This window comes from Notamacropus eugenii, chromosome 2, assembly GCF_028372415.1.
Source record: "Notamacropus eugenii isolate mMacEug1 chromosome 2, mMacEug1.pri_v2, whole genome shotgun sequence".
Classification (NCBI taxonomy): Eukaryota; Metazoa; Chordata; class Mammalia; order Diprotodontia; family Macropodidae; genus Notamacropus; species Notamacropus eugenii.
Window position 1 is genome coordinate 6688335 of NC_092873.1, and position 15459 is coordinate 6703793.

Below are 15459 nucleotides of genomic sequence, written 5' to 3' on the forward strand. Positions count from 1 at the left end.
ATTCAAAAAGTCAATAGTTGCTCATTGGTTAATGGAAAGTGTTTTCAATGTAACTTCAGTTTTTACCATTATTATCTGAACACTGCGTCTGTCGTTCAAACGGACATAAAACAAGATTGATAAACTCCACCATTTCTACTCTTCAATTGGGATAATTATATTCACTCTTTAGGTGTTTGACAGTTTTGTTTTTCTGTCCTTATGCAAACAATGAGGTGGTTTTCCAAGTAACAGTACTAACTAAATCATTTCCATCACTTTATATTTGGAAATTCCTTAATCTTTATTTTCTCATTTAATCCCCATAACAGTTCTGTGAAGTGGAAGTTGCTTACTTCTAATCAAACCACTTGAATAAGAGAAAAATGATATTTCTTCATAATTTGTAAATATATAACTTGTGCATGCCAACGGACATTGAGAATTAAATTAATTAGATGAATAATCTTATTAATATTCTCTAATTTATTCGTAATGATCTCACCGTGTTGCTTTGCATCTCCACAACTTCAGTCATGCTCTTCTTCTTGCTTAATTATACTTCCCCATTTCTGCTACCTATCCATAATCTATCTGTTCCTCAGCACCCTGATGCACGAATACCTCTTTCACCTCCAAGATCCTTTTGAATTCCAAAAGAATGATTCGTTTGCTACATGCCTTTTTGGACTTTTCAGTCCTATTGATTTCACAGTCTTCTGAATTCCACTTTTCATCTCATACCACATGATTTCCTATTTAACTGTATATTGATAGACTTATATTGTTCCTGTTATCAACCTACCATTCTGTGTGCCTAAGGCTTGTTTCCTCAACTAGACTGTAATTTCTTCAGGACATGGATTGTTTATAAAACGTCATCTTCCATAGAATTTGTTTTTCACAGCTTGTTGGAAACAAAAATCATGGTCATTATTGTAGTAGTAGTGGTGGGAGTGGCATTAGCAGTAGTAGTCATCTTCATAGTGGTAGAAGAAGAAGAAGCTAAGTAAATGTTTATTTCTTGATTTTACCCTGAGTTGAAAGTGTAGCTAACATTAAAATTGTTACAAGGTCATATGTGGACTGTATTTGGAATAGGCCACTGTGAGTCTTTCTAGTCTCATTTTTTATTAGTTCTCAATTCCCTAGAGTCTCCCAGTGGCAAAATAGAAATTCAGTAAAAATTTTTTTACTGTTAATATTAATAGCACTACTACAAGTACTACTACTACTACCACCACCAATCCTACCACTACTACTTCTACTACTTGTACTAGAACTACTAGTACTAGTACTGCTACTACTACTACTACTACTATTACTACTACTACTACTACTACTACTACTACTACTACTACTACTACTACTACTACTAAAATTATTATAGTAAAGGCTAAGGAAAGCATAGAAGAGTCAAGTTCCCTAAAATGTTCCCTTTGTTACTGCAAAATACATTTCTCTATTATCAGTTGTGTCTCACATTTTTGTGCTTTTAAATGTAATATATTCATCATTACACCAGCCAAAAATTACAAAAATATATATACTTGGTATACTTCAAAACCTATTTTCAGTCTTGTACCCATTTTCAATGGTAAAGTAATAGAAATTATGCCAGCACACCGAAAAATAAAATTTTCAACGACGAGGTTGTTCTCTGCTTGGAGGTACGTTGCTGGAATTATGGATAGAATGTTGGCCTTGGGTTAGAATGACCTGAAAAATATTTCTAAGTCTCAGAAATCAATATTGGAATAAAATATGTTATGTTTCCCAATTAACTCCCCTACCACCCATTCCTTTTATTACCGTCGCATTCTTTTTGGGACACATTGATTAAAATACTAGCCTTCCAAAACTTTTGTCTTTAGGCTACAATTGGGAAGGTACGTGTGAACTGAGCAGTAGAAGGTACAGCAAGGAAGCACTAAGTTAGAGTCCATCTTTGGCACTATGCCTTAACTCACATGATTGCCTTCCAAGGAAAACTGGCATCATTTCTTTCCTGTCTAATTTCCCTGACTATGCTGGCAACTAAGTTTTTACTACATAAGACTTAATCCAAATTACTGTTTCCTCCTTTTTCAACACTTCATCAAATAGTGAATGCCGGTTATGTGAGTTAAACTATGGTTAATTCTGACCAGGTTACAAATACTATGTGTAAGACATGTCCTCTTTCCTTGTAGAATATGCCCTTTCACTGGGAAGCCAATGCAGAATAGTGGAAGTTCATTTATAATACAAGGTAAGATATAAAGAACTACTCACTGAATGGTATATATGTAAATATTTATAAAAAGGAGAGACCACTATAGTCAGGGGTTAGAGCAGGTGGTAGTTAAGCCAGTCCTGTTCTTCCCTACACAAAAAATGGTCAATGAAAATTTGCAAAGTTAGCAATTCTACTGCAAGAACAGTTGCCAAATAGCTACATTTACTGTGTAGTATATATTTGCATGCATAATATCTATTGATATGATACATATATACTAAGAAATACCTGCACTTGAAGGTGACTTTTCCAACATCCCCAGGCTTGGCTCAGCCCCTTGCTGTCCATATGAGTTTTCACAAAGGGTTTTCTGTCTTCAGGCCTTGGTTTCCTCATTTTCAAAATGTTCTAATTGACTTTTCATGTTAGGGACTGTCTATATTTACATCCACTAAAGGAACATTATAAATGCAGCTTTGCTGTCTAATAACATTAAATGATATCATTTGTATTGTGTGGAGTAGGACCTTTAAATACTTCGCTAGCTCCTTTATCCAGATCTGCAACTAAAATTACAAAGACACAAAAACACATCAGTGTAAAACGTTTTTCAAAAGAAATTTACTTACGTTTTAGATTTTGGATTATATTGGTGGAAGCTATCCGGCTTTCTACAAATATTAAAACATAACCAAAACTCATTTGGGGAATATTGTACAATGAAGTTATATTAATGAAGAGCTGATCTTGAATATGCATCTCTTGCAATAGGGATGAAAAGATAAGTTAGGCTACTGTTTCTCTGGTTTTGTTTTTTAAGAAAATGTTGTTGGATGACATCAAGAATTCTTTTTAGATTTATTTCCTTCTCTGTGATTCAAAATAGTTTAAGGCACTTGGTCAAAATTAATACTTTTTAATTATATAATATTTGAGCTATAAAGAGTTTGACTCAACTATCCTGCTCATTCACACAGATTAAAAAAAAACTTTTGGAAACAAGTAAAAAGAAATCTGGAGAATCTGAAAAAGGAGATTTTCTTGACAAGGGGGAAGTGGAGCAAGTATAATCTGAAAGGGATAGACAAATTAATAGGTTGAAAAATAAGGTAATCCATAACATAGAAGAATGTGAAATATCTTCTCTTTATATTCCTCTTGAAGTAGTTAGAACATGTAGCAGGTCATTGGAGAGCTACATCCTTGAGATTTACATCTTCCCCATGACTGCAAAGCAATACTTTCTGTTTAAGTCCTAGTCACAGTTTCTTGCTGCTCTTAGGAACTCAGTAGATAAGTTGGGGAATTTATATTTACATGAATCTTCTAGGCTCCAGTGACTTTCTATCTAGATTTGTATGTTAGAAAATTTTCACCTTCTGCCATTATAAAATTCATGTCCAATAAAATGTATCTAAATATAGTGTGTTAAAAGCACCTATCAAGGATTTTCAAATTGTCACGTGTGAGAAATATCAAGCTTGTTTTGCTCATCAGTGGAAACTGCAAAGACACAAATATTGATTTCACGTATACACAAATTTTCTAAGAATTGGAGTCTTCCCAAAAGGAGATAGACTGTTTGAAGAAAGCAAATGATGGAAAGCCTTTCATGTGCAGTCTTTCCAGGGCTCTTAGAAATTCTGAGCTCCCTCTCATTCTCCGCTTCTCTAATCCTGAAGATAAAAAAATATCCCTGACAAGGAGGACTGAATCATAAAGTATTCGGAACCTATTTGAAAAGAGATTTGAAAATTACCAAAAATAGGTGAAACAAAATTTGATTGCAAGATGATTACCGCTAATATTAAGAAACTTCATAATACAACATAGAGTTAAAAGTGAAGGACTTTCTCTGTGAAAAAAGGGCTCGTGTTGGTTTAAGGGAAGGAAAGACTCTAGTAGTCTAAAGATTTTCATTTCATTCCTCCAGTAAGTGGGTGAAAACCTTTTTAGTGCACTATGTCCTCTGCATCGCTTTTCTATTTTAGGGAATCAAAGACCTTCCCCCAGCATGAAGAATAAGAAATTGACTCATTCATCTTAAACTCTTTCTTTTCTTCTTCTTCTTTTTCTAATTTTCTTTGTTTACAGTGTTGTACAGTCATATCCATATAACTTAGATTTTTTTTTTCCTCTTCCCTCCTGCTCCTTTCCCCATGGGTTCATCAAGCAATAGATTGCTACATTCCTTGACTTTGTGTCTTGTGTGTCTAACTTATTCCCCTGATCTAAGATTCTGTTTCTTAGCCACGTGGTTTTCATAGTTATTGCTTTATTATATAATTTGAGATCTGGCAGAGATAGGCCACCTTCCCGAGCATTTCTTTTCATTACCTCCCTTGATATTCTGGACCATTTGTGCTTCCAAATGAATTTGGATATTATTTATTCTATTTCTAGAAGTTATTTATCTTGTGTTTGGTGTGCCACTTAATAAGGAAATTAATTTAGGTTGAATTGTCATTTTTTAAATATTTTATCTGATTTAAACTTGATCTGATTATTTGGTGTCATGGGCAGAAGGGAGGAAAATCAAGGAGGGAGAAAAGTTTGGAACATAAAATTTTACAATAGTGAATTGCCAGGCCTAGAGGCCTGTGTGGGCTACCCGAGTCTTCTTACCTTACCTCCGAGGTCTTCGGTTGGCCAAAACCGGATGCTCATATGAGACAAAGGACGTTCCAGAGTCGAACAAGGGTTGAGCTTTATTTCAGGGTCTAGTTACAAGTGCAGGGGAGTCTTCCTTAGGAGGAAGAGCGGGAGATTTCCTAAGGAGGCTAGGATCTTAAGGGATTGGAAGTAGAAGTACAAGCGGGGAGAGAGGGGGATGGGAGAGAGGAAAGAAGAAAAGCGGAACCTACTGTCCTCTTGGCTCCTCACGTGCTAAGAGAGCTTTCAGGCTTCCTCAATCCTACTTAACCTTCAGCCGCACAGTTTGCATCTGAATACCGTGCTGTTAGGTAACTAGGTGTGCCCAGATCCGGGACAATCTCGAGGGCGGGGAGATCTCTCTCCCATCACGTTTCTCACGGGAAGAGGCGGAATTACTCGAGATACTTCGGTTCACCTCGATTCCCTGCCGTTCCCTGGGGGGGTCTCGTGAGAGCTCTAAGATTTAGAAGTCCCACTTTTACCCACCCGAGACCGTCCACAGGGATTTGAACTTCCAATCCCAACCGTGAATGTTGAGAACTATACATGTAATTGAAAAGAATACTACTAAGAGTATTAATGAAAACATTAGAAGACTATTTGAATGTGAGTTACTAGTTTTATTAAAAAAGAGAATGAAATACCAGAGAATTAATAATTAAACAACTAAAATGTGACTACATTTTGTTCATTTGTACATTTGTTCAACATCAAATCATCTTAACCACATATGTAGAAATATGCCAATTGCATTTTGTTGAGTATTCTTTTGCTGTGGTCAATCAAATATTAGAATCATAAAGCTTGAGGTATAAGAGATTTCAGAGGACATCTCAACCAACGCCATTATTTGAGATATGAGAAAAATGCAGGTGAGGAATGTCAACTGACTATCCACATTCATACTAGAAATATGAGGCATGGGATTTGAATCCAAATGATCTGACTTCAATCTGTGTTTTTTTTCCCCATTAAAGAGTGCCTGCTTCTCTTAATTTAAAGCATTAAGTATAATAGAATATTTTCCAACTCCTGGACATGTAGGCCTCGGTCTTCAGCCTTTCTCTGAACAGAATGTGTTATTAGTGGTCATGTGGCTCTCAGATTCAGAGTAGAAGCCGAATGCTCAGGTTTTTTAGCAGCTTTTCCATTTTTCATAGACTGATTTTCCATGTGTGTAAAGAATATTTTCAAAGAATTGTCAGAAAGAAAACAAAAGAATGCACCTTTCCTCCTTACGTAATACAGAAAGCTTTCAATGGTCCTGGAAAGCTTTGGTAACAGGATAGGGGTGCTGGGGAAGGGATTTTACATCTTCTGAAAAATTGATCAAAAAATCATTCTTTAGACAGGGTGGGAAGGTACATATATGGGAAGAGATTGTAAAGTCAAACGACTTATTTAAAAACATCTAGGTCAGCCTAATGTCTGCTTTATTATTAATTGTTATATGTCCCTTTAGCTTGCATAGATTATTATTTCAAATAGGGTAGATATATTTTCAATGTTTCTGCAGTGGAGGAAAGTGGCATTTATGATCTAACGATTAACAAATTATGAGATAAAATTTTGCATGTCCTTAAGGAGACAAGTGATAGAAGTGTTTAAAAAGATAAAATGAACAATTAAAGAGCATTTGTTTGTCATGCTGTAGACTCGTATTTCTTGTGATATAAAATCGTGATGAGGAATAGGGACAATATCTGTAAGGGTAAGAAGTGTACGGAGAAGTGTAACACAACTGAAAACACAGGAAGGAGGCAGCTTATGAAGTTATTGAAAAACCAAGCAGAGGATTTTGTATTTGATCTCAGAGCTAAAAACGAGCCAGTGGAATTTAATGTGTAGAGAAATGAAATGATTAGAAGATTTAGCATTTAGGAAGACCACTTTGTCTGCAGAATAGGATATGGACTTTAAGAAGGTAGTGACTGGAGGCCAGCAGATCCACTAAGAAGGTTCCCGAATAGTCCAAGAGCCAGTCGATGAGGGTCTGTATGAAGATGATGGGATATATACAAGAGAGGATGTTTAAGGTAGAAACAAGACTCGGTAAGAGATCTGATATGTGGTATAAATGCAAAGAAACAGTCCAAGTGATGCCAAGGTTATAAGCCTCAGTGACCGGAAAACTTTACCTAGTGTAATAGAGTTCCTACAATAAGGTCCAAAAAAGAAAAGAAACTGCCTCAACCAGTAAAAGTTTCTCCTCCTTGACGAAGGTAATATAAGTTTGGAATGCACGATCCTTTTAAGGTTATTAGTACAACGAACTCATAGATAGTACAAAATAATTCATGACAAATGCTTGAAAAATTTGAATGAATCCCTTCGTGAAGTCAGAAAGGAGAAAAATAACTCTGATGCAGGATAGATCTTTTATGTCCAAGGAATTTCAAAGTGTTTTTTTTAAGTAACGCATTAGCTTTTTAAGAAAAACAGATATTGCACTTTGGATATGAAGAATTACTTTAGAACTGTTGAAATTTTTATTACAACTCAAAGGTTCTTAATCTGTATTTTAAGAGTCTATGTGAATGTTCAAAAGGCTAACAATGTGCTATATTTCAAATGGCATTGGTTATGAAGGTCACAATGGAATCTTCAGAGCTAATCAAGTATAAGTCATTTACAAAGACATCCAGAGAAACGAAGTGACTAAAGTTACATATCTGATCAAAGTTCCAATTTCCTATGCAATCATTTTTCTCTTACACCTATACCTCTTGCTCATCAAAATGTTTAAGGTGTGTCATCCTATTATGATTAATCATAGAGAGCAACAAAAATAAAGAAATGAGACAGGAGTTTTAGTAATTCCTGAATATTTTAAAGTAAATCGCAGATTCTTCAATGTAACAGCTTCTGAATTCCTAACATTCCTATTAATCTGAACCTCCTCTCCCACAGCTACTCTTTCCCCTCCACCCTTGCCCTTGTTGTAAGCTTAAGGAGAAAAACGGTTAGGAGCTTTTTTTTTTCCATTGGAGCAGCGATGCAAAGAGTGGTATTAGATATTGCAGTCTGCTGAGATGAGGATATAGACTTCTCTTTTCATTTTCTGTTTTTCCCCATACTTCCCATCACTAGTTCCATTATGGGTACAAAATTAGAAAGTTCATTTGATTTGGGCATTGATCGTCTAATAGTCTCAGTGAGTGGATCAAACATTGCTCAGAAAAGAGTTACAAGACACTAGCGTACATATATTCTGTTAGGTTGTATTGCATTACATTGCAATATATTATAGTTATTTTTATATTTTGTTATGTTACATCACGTTACATCACATCACATCAAATGACATCACATTACATCATCACATGATGTATTCTGTCATATTTTATGATATCTTTTTATTATATCATATATTATAATTGCATTATGCCATATTATATAGCATCATATTAAATCATATGGAACTTATCATATCTCATTAACTTATTATATTTACTATATCCTCCCATTTATTCAGCACCTCAAAATGCTATTATTTACAAAGTTCACTCCTCAGAACAACTCAGTGAGATAATATATAGAAATTGATGTAGTAGACTATAAGGAAATATGCAAGAGAGAGTGAGGAAATATGAAAATTCTACTCTGAAGAATTTAACAAGATTCACCACCGTCGCACGGGCTAATGGCAGTGATAAATTGGAAAAGGGGAATTGTAACACAAACTACGTGCGAAAATATACCTAAGAATCAAGAACTCAAAGTGACCACTCAAAAGTCTTACACCTATATAACATGAATATTTTCCTTAGTCGAGTAGGAAGACAACAAATATAGTGAACATTCATACACTCACTCACTCTCTCTCTCACACACACACACACACACACACATTCAGAGACATACACACACATGGAGACATTGATACCTTATAAGAAAGGAAATCATGGGTTACTGTCATAATAATTACTTAATAACGAATTATCTATATGTGGTTTAATCATGTTCTTGGTAGAGGCTAATCTTGGTAGAGAAAAGCAGTAGAATTATCTTTGAAGAAAAAAAGGGGATATAGCATGGAATTACATCAGCTGCAACACCAGAAATATCAACATTCAATGTCAAGTATTTTGAAATGGTCAAAGGGAAAGATATAGACCCTCATCTATTTCTTTTTAAAATTCATTTCTTCAATATATTTTGCTTTCTTCCATCACCAGAATTTTTCCTAGTGTCCTTTCCTGTACCTCCAGAGCCATCTCACATAAAAAATAGTATTTTCAAAGTAAACTATAACAAAGAGAACAGCTAGGAAAAGTTCAATTTAACAAATAAATCTGGAAACATAACCAATATTCCACACTGATGAACTTCCCACCAGTGTAAATGAGTGAGGTGGGAGTGCCATTTTAACTCTTACTTGGGGACAGGCTTGTTTGTCATTCTACCACATTCACTTTTGATTATTTTGTGCTTGTGGTTTCATTTACATTACCATAGTCCAAGTATATATTGTTTTCCTGGCTCTGATTTCTTCACTCTGAGTCAGATCATGCAAATGTCTCCATGATTCTTTGTTTTCATGATATTTGCAGTTTATTATAGCACAGATAAATATCTGACTACATTCATGTACCACAATCTGTTTAATTATTCTCCAATTCTTTGGCATCTACTTTCTTTTCGATTCTTTTCTATGACAAAAATTAGTGCGATAAATATTTTTTTATGGATGAGGACTTGATTCTTGTCAAAGATCCTAATAGTGTAATATCTGGCTCAGAAAGTATGAATGTCATACCCTCTTTATTTGCACAACTCCAAACTGCTTTCCAAAATGATTGAACTACTTTGCTGCTCTACCAGCACTATACCTCTGTGCTTACCTTCTTACAATCCCATACCTTGCTTTCTGAGAGTAGCTTGATGCTTTGTGAAGTCAAAATACTTACCACAATGAGAATGTCCAGAAACTTGATTTTCTTGCCCGTCAGAGATGGCCAGGGAAGGGAAGGGCAACATAGAGTTAGACTACAAGCCCAATTGTAAGAGTTCGTAGAAAGTTAACCAATCAACAAGAGTTTCATAAGCATTTACTATATGCTAGGCACTGTGCTTAGGGCCAAAGAACATAAGATGACAAACAGCATAAACTCACAAAACAGTGAGGGGGAAAAGCAGTAGGCAGAAAAGTTAGTGTGGAGTTCTTAGGGTTCTAAGTCGATTCATAAGTTACAGTGGCTGAACAATATAGAGACGTGAAATGGAGCAGGTCTGAATATTTTTTCTGATCAGTGGTGATAACGGAACTACAACATTTGAATTCTACCTCCTCTATGCCCAGTTCAGAATGTGAGGAAATGGCAACAGCAGTTGAACAGATAAAACTAGGAAGAACACTTGGATCTAACCAACATATCGAGAAGAATTTCATAACGATAAAATTTACAATTAATTAAATGAATACAACAAAATTTTCATGGTACGGAGGAATATGTTTTCAAGGTATCTAAAAGGAGGAAAGAGTTCAGAAGGAGTGAGAGACTCCTTTCCTTTTTAAAATGTGACTCAAAAATACAGCAGCAATTAAGCCTCACACACAGTCCTCATCATGATAAACCATAGGAATGAACTGTGCTCGCATACAAGGTATCCTGGATGTATGCATCATAAGGGAAGAAAAGGTTTTCAGAGGTTGTTATCAAGCAGACCATACCTTCTTAAATGGACGTGTTTGGATATCTTTGTTAATTTTTAAAAGTCCTTGACTCAGAAAAAACGTTTAATCTTCTCCGGAAACATGATATCCCCAATCCTATGCTAAAATCATACAAAATTCTGTAACAGAGGCAGCCAGTCGTTTAACAGGGGACAAAAGAGAGACATATTTGCATCCTTTATTTATCTTTTTCTTGAAGAATGTCCTTTGAAGACTGAAAATGAAAGGATCCCAATCTATTCAGTGAAATTCAACAAACATCTTTTTAAAAAAAAAATGTAATTTATTTATTTTTCAGTTCTCAACATATAATTCCACAAGAATTTGAATTAAAAATTTTCTCCCCACCTCTCCCCAGCCCCTACTCCAGGACAGCATGCACCCCATCCACCCATTCCTCCAGTCTCTCCTGCCTTCTAGTACCCATCTTCTTCCTTCCATTCCCCTTCACCTCTATTTTCTTGTAAGTAAAAATAGATTTCTGTAGTCCTTTGCCTGTACATCTTCATTTCCACTTGCATGCTAAAGCAATATTTAACATTTAGTATTAAAATTTTGAGTTTCATATTCTCTCCCGCCCTCTCCACCCATCTCGATTGAGATAACAAGCAATTCAATATAGGTCATAAATGTCTAACAGTGCAAAGCACCTCCACATAGTTTGGTTTTAAAAGACTTACCACATTACTCACTGTCCTATGCTGCCCTCCACTTATTCCATTCTCTCCCTTGACCTATCTTGCCACAATAGTGTTTGCTTCTGATTATCCCTTTCGCAAATTTGCTCTCCCTTATATTATCTTCCCTCTCCTATGCCCTTTCCCTTTGCCTTCTTGTAGGGGAAAACAGATTTACACATGCAGTTGAGAGTATGTTATTCCCCCGTTCTAGCCATATCCCATGACAGTAAGGCTCACTTATTTCCCTTCATCCCCGACCCCTCGTCTCCTCCGTTGTAAAAGCCTTCCCTTCTATTTTTCATATGAGATGATTTCCTACATTCTACCTCTCCCTTGCTCTTACTCATAATACATTCCCTTCAAAAGTAAATTTCATCTTTTTAGGTATTCTCCCTTCATATTCAGGTCATCCTCTTTCCTCTGTCTATATTGTTTGTGTGTATACATATATACACGTATGTATGCAAATATATTTGTATATATACATATATATATACACAGACATATACATACTCAGACACACATAGGCATATAAAATATAAATATTTACATACCCATACATATCTGAATCTACTCATAGACATATGGAATTATATACATATAATATATATGTATATGTGTGTATACACACACACACACACACACACACATATATATATATATATATATATATATATATATATATATATATATATATACTACCTCTATCTGCCCTAATAATGTAAAAGGTCTCAGGAATTGAAAATAACAACTTTCCACGTAGGAATGTAAGCAACTCAGATTTAATGTGTCCTTTAAGACTTGGCTTTCCTGTTTATTTTTTCATATTTCTCTCGATTCTTGTATTTTAGAGTCAAATTTTCTATTCACCTCTGGTCTTTTCTTTTTTACAAATTCTTATTTATGAGCATTTATTTCCACAAGATTTTGAGTTCCACATTCTCTCCCCGTCTCTCCCCTCCCCCATCCCAAAACACCCTGCATTCTGATTGCCCCTTCCCTCATTCTGCCTTCCCTTCTATCACACGCCTACCTTTCCTTGTTCCCATCTTCTCTGTTTTATGATGGGACAAGATAGATTTCTATACCCCATTACCACTATTTCTTACATCCCAGTTGTGTGCAAAGCAATTCTGAACGTTGCTTCCCCAAACGTTGAATTTCAGCTTCTCTCCTTTCCTCCCTCCCCACTCATACCTATTCAGAAGTCAAGCATTTCAATATAGGCTCTATTAGCAGAGTTTTGCCAAAGACTTCTACTATAAACATGTTGTGAAAAACTAACTATATTTCCCTCCATCCTATCCTGCCCTGTATTTATTCCTGTTTTCTCTTTAGGTTTTGTCCCTGCCCTAATGTGTTTACCTCTAATTACTCCCTCATCCCATTTGCCTTCCCACACCCCAGGTATCCCTTTCTCCCCTATTTTCCTGTAGTGTAAGATAGATATTTATAGGAAATTGAGTGTGCATGTCATTCCCTCCTTAAGCCAAATGTGATGAGAGTAAGCTTCACTTTTTCCCTCCCACCTCACCCCTTTTGCACTCCATTGAGAAAGCTTTTTCTTTCCTCTTCAATAGGAGATCATTTGCCCCCTTACATTTCTCCCTTTCTCCTCCCAATATATTCCTCTCACCTCTTAGTTTTATTTTTTACGTATCATTACTTCCTATTCAACATACCCTCAGCCCTCTCTCTCTCTCTCTCTCTCTCTCTCTCTCTCTCTCTCTCTCTCTCTGTCTCTCTCTCTCTCTCTGTATCTCTCTCTCTCTCTCTCTCTCTCTCTCTCTCTCTCTCTCTCTCTGCCTATCTGTGCATGTCTGTGTGTGTGTGTGTGTGTGCGTGTGTGTGTACTTCCATCAACTAGCCAAATACTGAGAAAAGTTTCAAGAGTTAGGAATATTATCTTTCTATATAGGAATGTCAACATGTCAACTCTAGTAAGTCCCTTATGGTTTCTCTTTCATGTTTATCTTTTCATGCTTCTTCGATTCTTGTCTTTGAAAGCCCAATTTTCTATTCCATTCTGGGGTTTTCATCGTGAATGCTTGAAAGTCTTCTATTTCACTGAATGACCGCTTTTCCCCCTGAAGTGTTCTACTCAATATTGCTGGGTAGGTGATTCTTGGTTTTAATCCCAGGTCCTTTGATTTCTGCAATATCATATTGCAACTCCCCAGTCCCGTAATGTAGAAACTGTTAGTTGTTTTGCTTTCCTGATTGTATTTGCACCACACTGGAATTTTTTCTTTCTGGCTGGGTGCTGTATTTTCTCCTTGACCTAGGAGCTCTAGAATTTGCCTGCAATATTCCTAAGAGTTTTTCTTTTTGGATCTCTTTCAGGAGGTGTAATTTTTACCTTCTGCTTCGAGAATATCGGGGCAGTTTTCTGAGATAATTCCATGAGAGATGGTGTCTAGGGTCTTTTTTGGGATCACGATTTTCAGGTAGTCCCATGATTTTTAAATTGTCTCTCCTGGATCTATTTTCCAAGTCAGTTGTTTTTCCAAAGAGTTATTTCACATTGTCTTCTATTTTTTCATTCTTTGGGGTTTTTTACTGATTATTTTATTTGCTTTCAGTGTTGTCCAATCACTTCCCATTACCTTAGATTTTTTCAGCATCCTCGTCCTCATTGTCTCCTCTCTCCCTACTCCATCGCAAAGACAGCAAGCGGTATTAAAGAGCCTATACAATACATTGCTATTGAATGCAATTTCACCTCCGTCGTGTTGAATAGAAGACTTAAAATGAGTGGGAAAAACCATAAAACCAAACCAAAGGTAACACACAAAAAATGGTGTGCTTCATGCTGTGATGAATCCCACAGTTTTTTCTGTGGATGTTAAAGGTATTTTGCCTCCAAAGTCCATTGGGAATTGTTGAAGTTCTTGCATTGCTTTGCAGGACGAAGTCTACCAGAAAAATTCCTCACACACTGTGGTTGTTCCTGTGTACAAAGTTCTCCTGGTTCTCCTCCTTTCACTCAGCATCAGTTCCTGTAAGACTTTCCTGGCCTCTCTGAAGTCTTCCTGTTCATCACTTCTTATAACACAAGAGCATTACCTTACATTCATATATCACATCTTGGTCAGCCATTCGTCAAATGATGGGCATGCCCTTGATTTCCAGTATTTGCCCATCATAAATAGAGCTGCTTTACATATTTTTATACGTGGGAGACCCTTTCTTATATTGCTATATCAACGTGTATGAACATTTTTGCAGCCCTTTGGGCATCGTTCTAAATGGCTCTCATCGGTGACTGGATCAGATCACAGGTCCACCAACAATGAATTAATGTTCCAACTCTCCTACATTGTTCCCACAATTATCATCTTCGTGTTGTCTCATGTTAGCTTATCTGATAAGCGTGATATGGCACCTCCAAGTTTTTTTATTATTTGCATCGCTCTAATCAGTATTGATTTACAGAATTGGTTCATGTGACTACAAATAGCTTTAATTTCTTACTCTAAAATGTGCCTATCCCTATCCTTTGACCACATACCAGGTGGGAAATGACTTGTATTCTTGTCCACTTGACTCAGTTCTCTCTATATAGTAGAAACTAGACCTTTTACACAGACCCCAGTGGCAAAACTTCTTTCCCAGTTTCCTGTTTTCCTCCTAATCTAGGCTGAATTGGATTTGTTTCTGCAAAAACTTTTCAAGCTAATATAATGGAAATTATCCATTGTGCACTTCATAACGTTCTCCCTCTCTTCAGTCAAAAATTTTTCCATTCTCCATAAAATTGACAAATACAGTATTACTTGCTCCCCTAATTTGTTTATAGTATCAATCTTTATACCGAGATCATTTGGACATTATTCTTGTGTAGGTATCAGGTTTTGATCTCTATCCAATTTCTGCCACACTGCTATCCAGTTTCCCCAGCAATTTTTGTCGAACAGGGGGTTCTTTTCCCAGAAGCTGGAATCTTCGGCTTTCTCGAACAGTAGATTGGTATATTCATTGCCTATTGTGTCTTGTGTACCTATATTTTTCCCCTGGTCGGGTCTACTCCTTTGTGTCTTAGCCAGTAGCAAATGGTTTTGATGAATGCTGCTTGTAATACAATTTGAGATCTGGAAGTACTACCCCACTCCACTCGCATTTTTTTAATTAGGTCCCTTGATTTTCTGGACCTTTTGTTCTTCCAGATGAATTGTGGTTCTATCTCTATCTTTTCTAGCTCTAGGAAATAGTTATCTGGTAGTTTGATAGTATTGCACTAAAGAAATAAT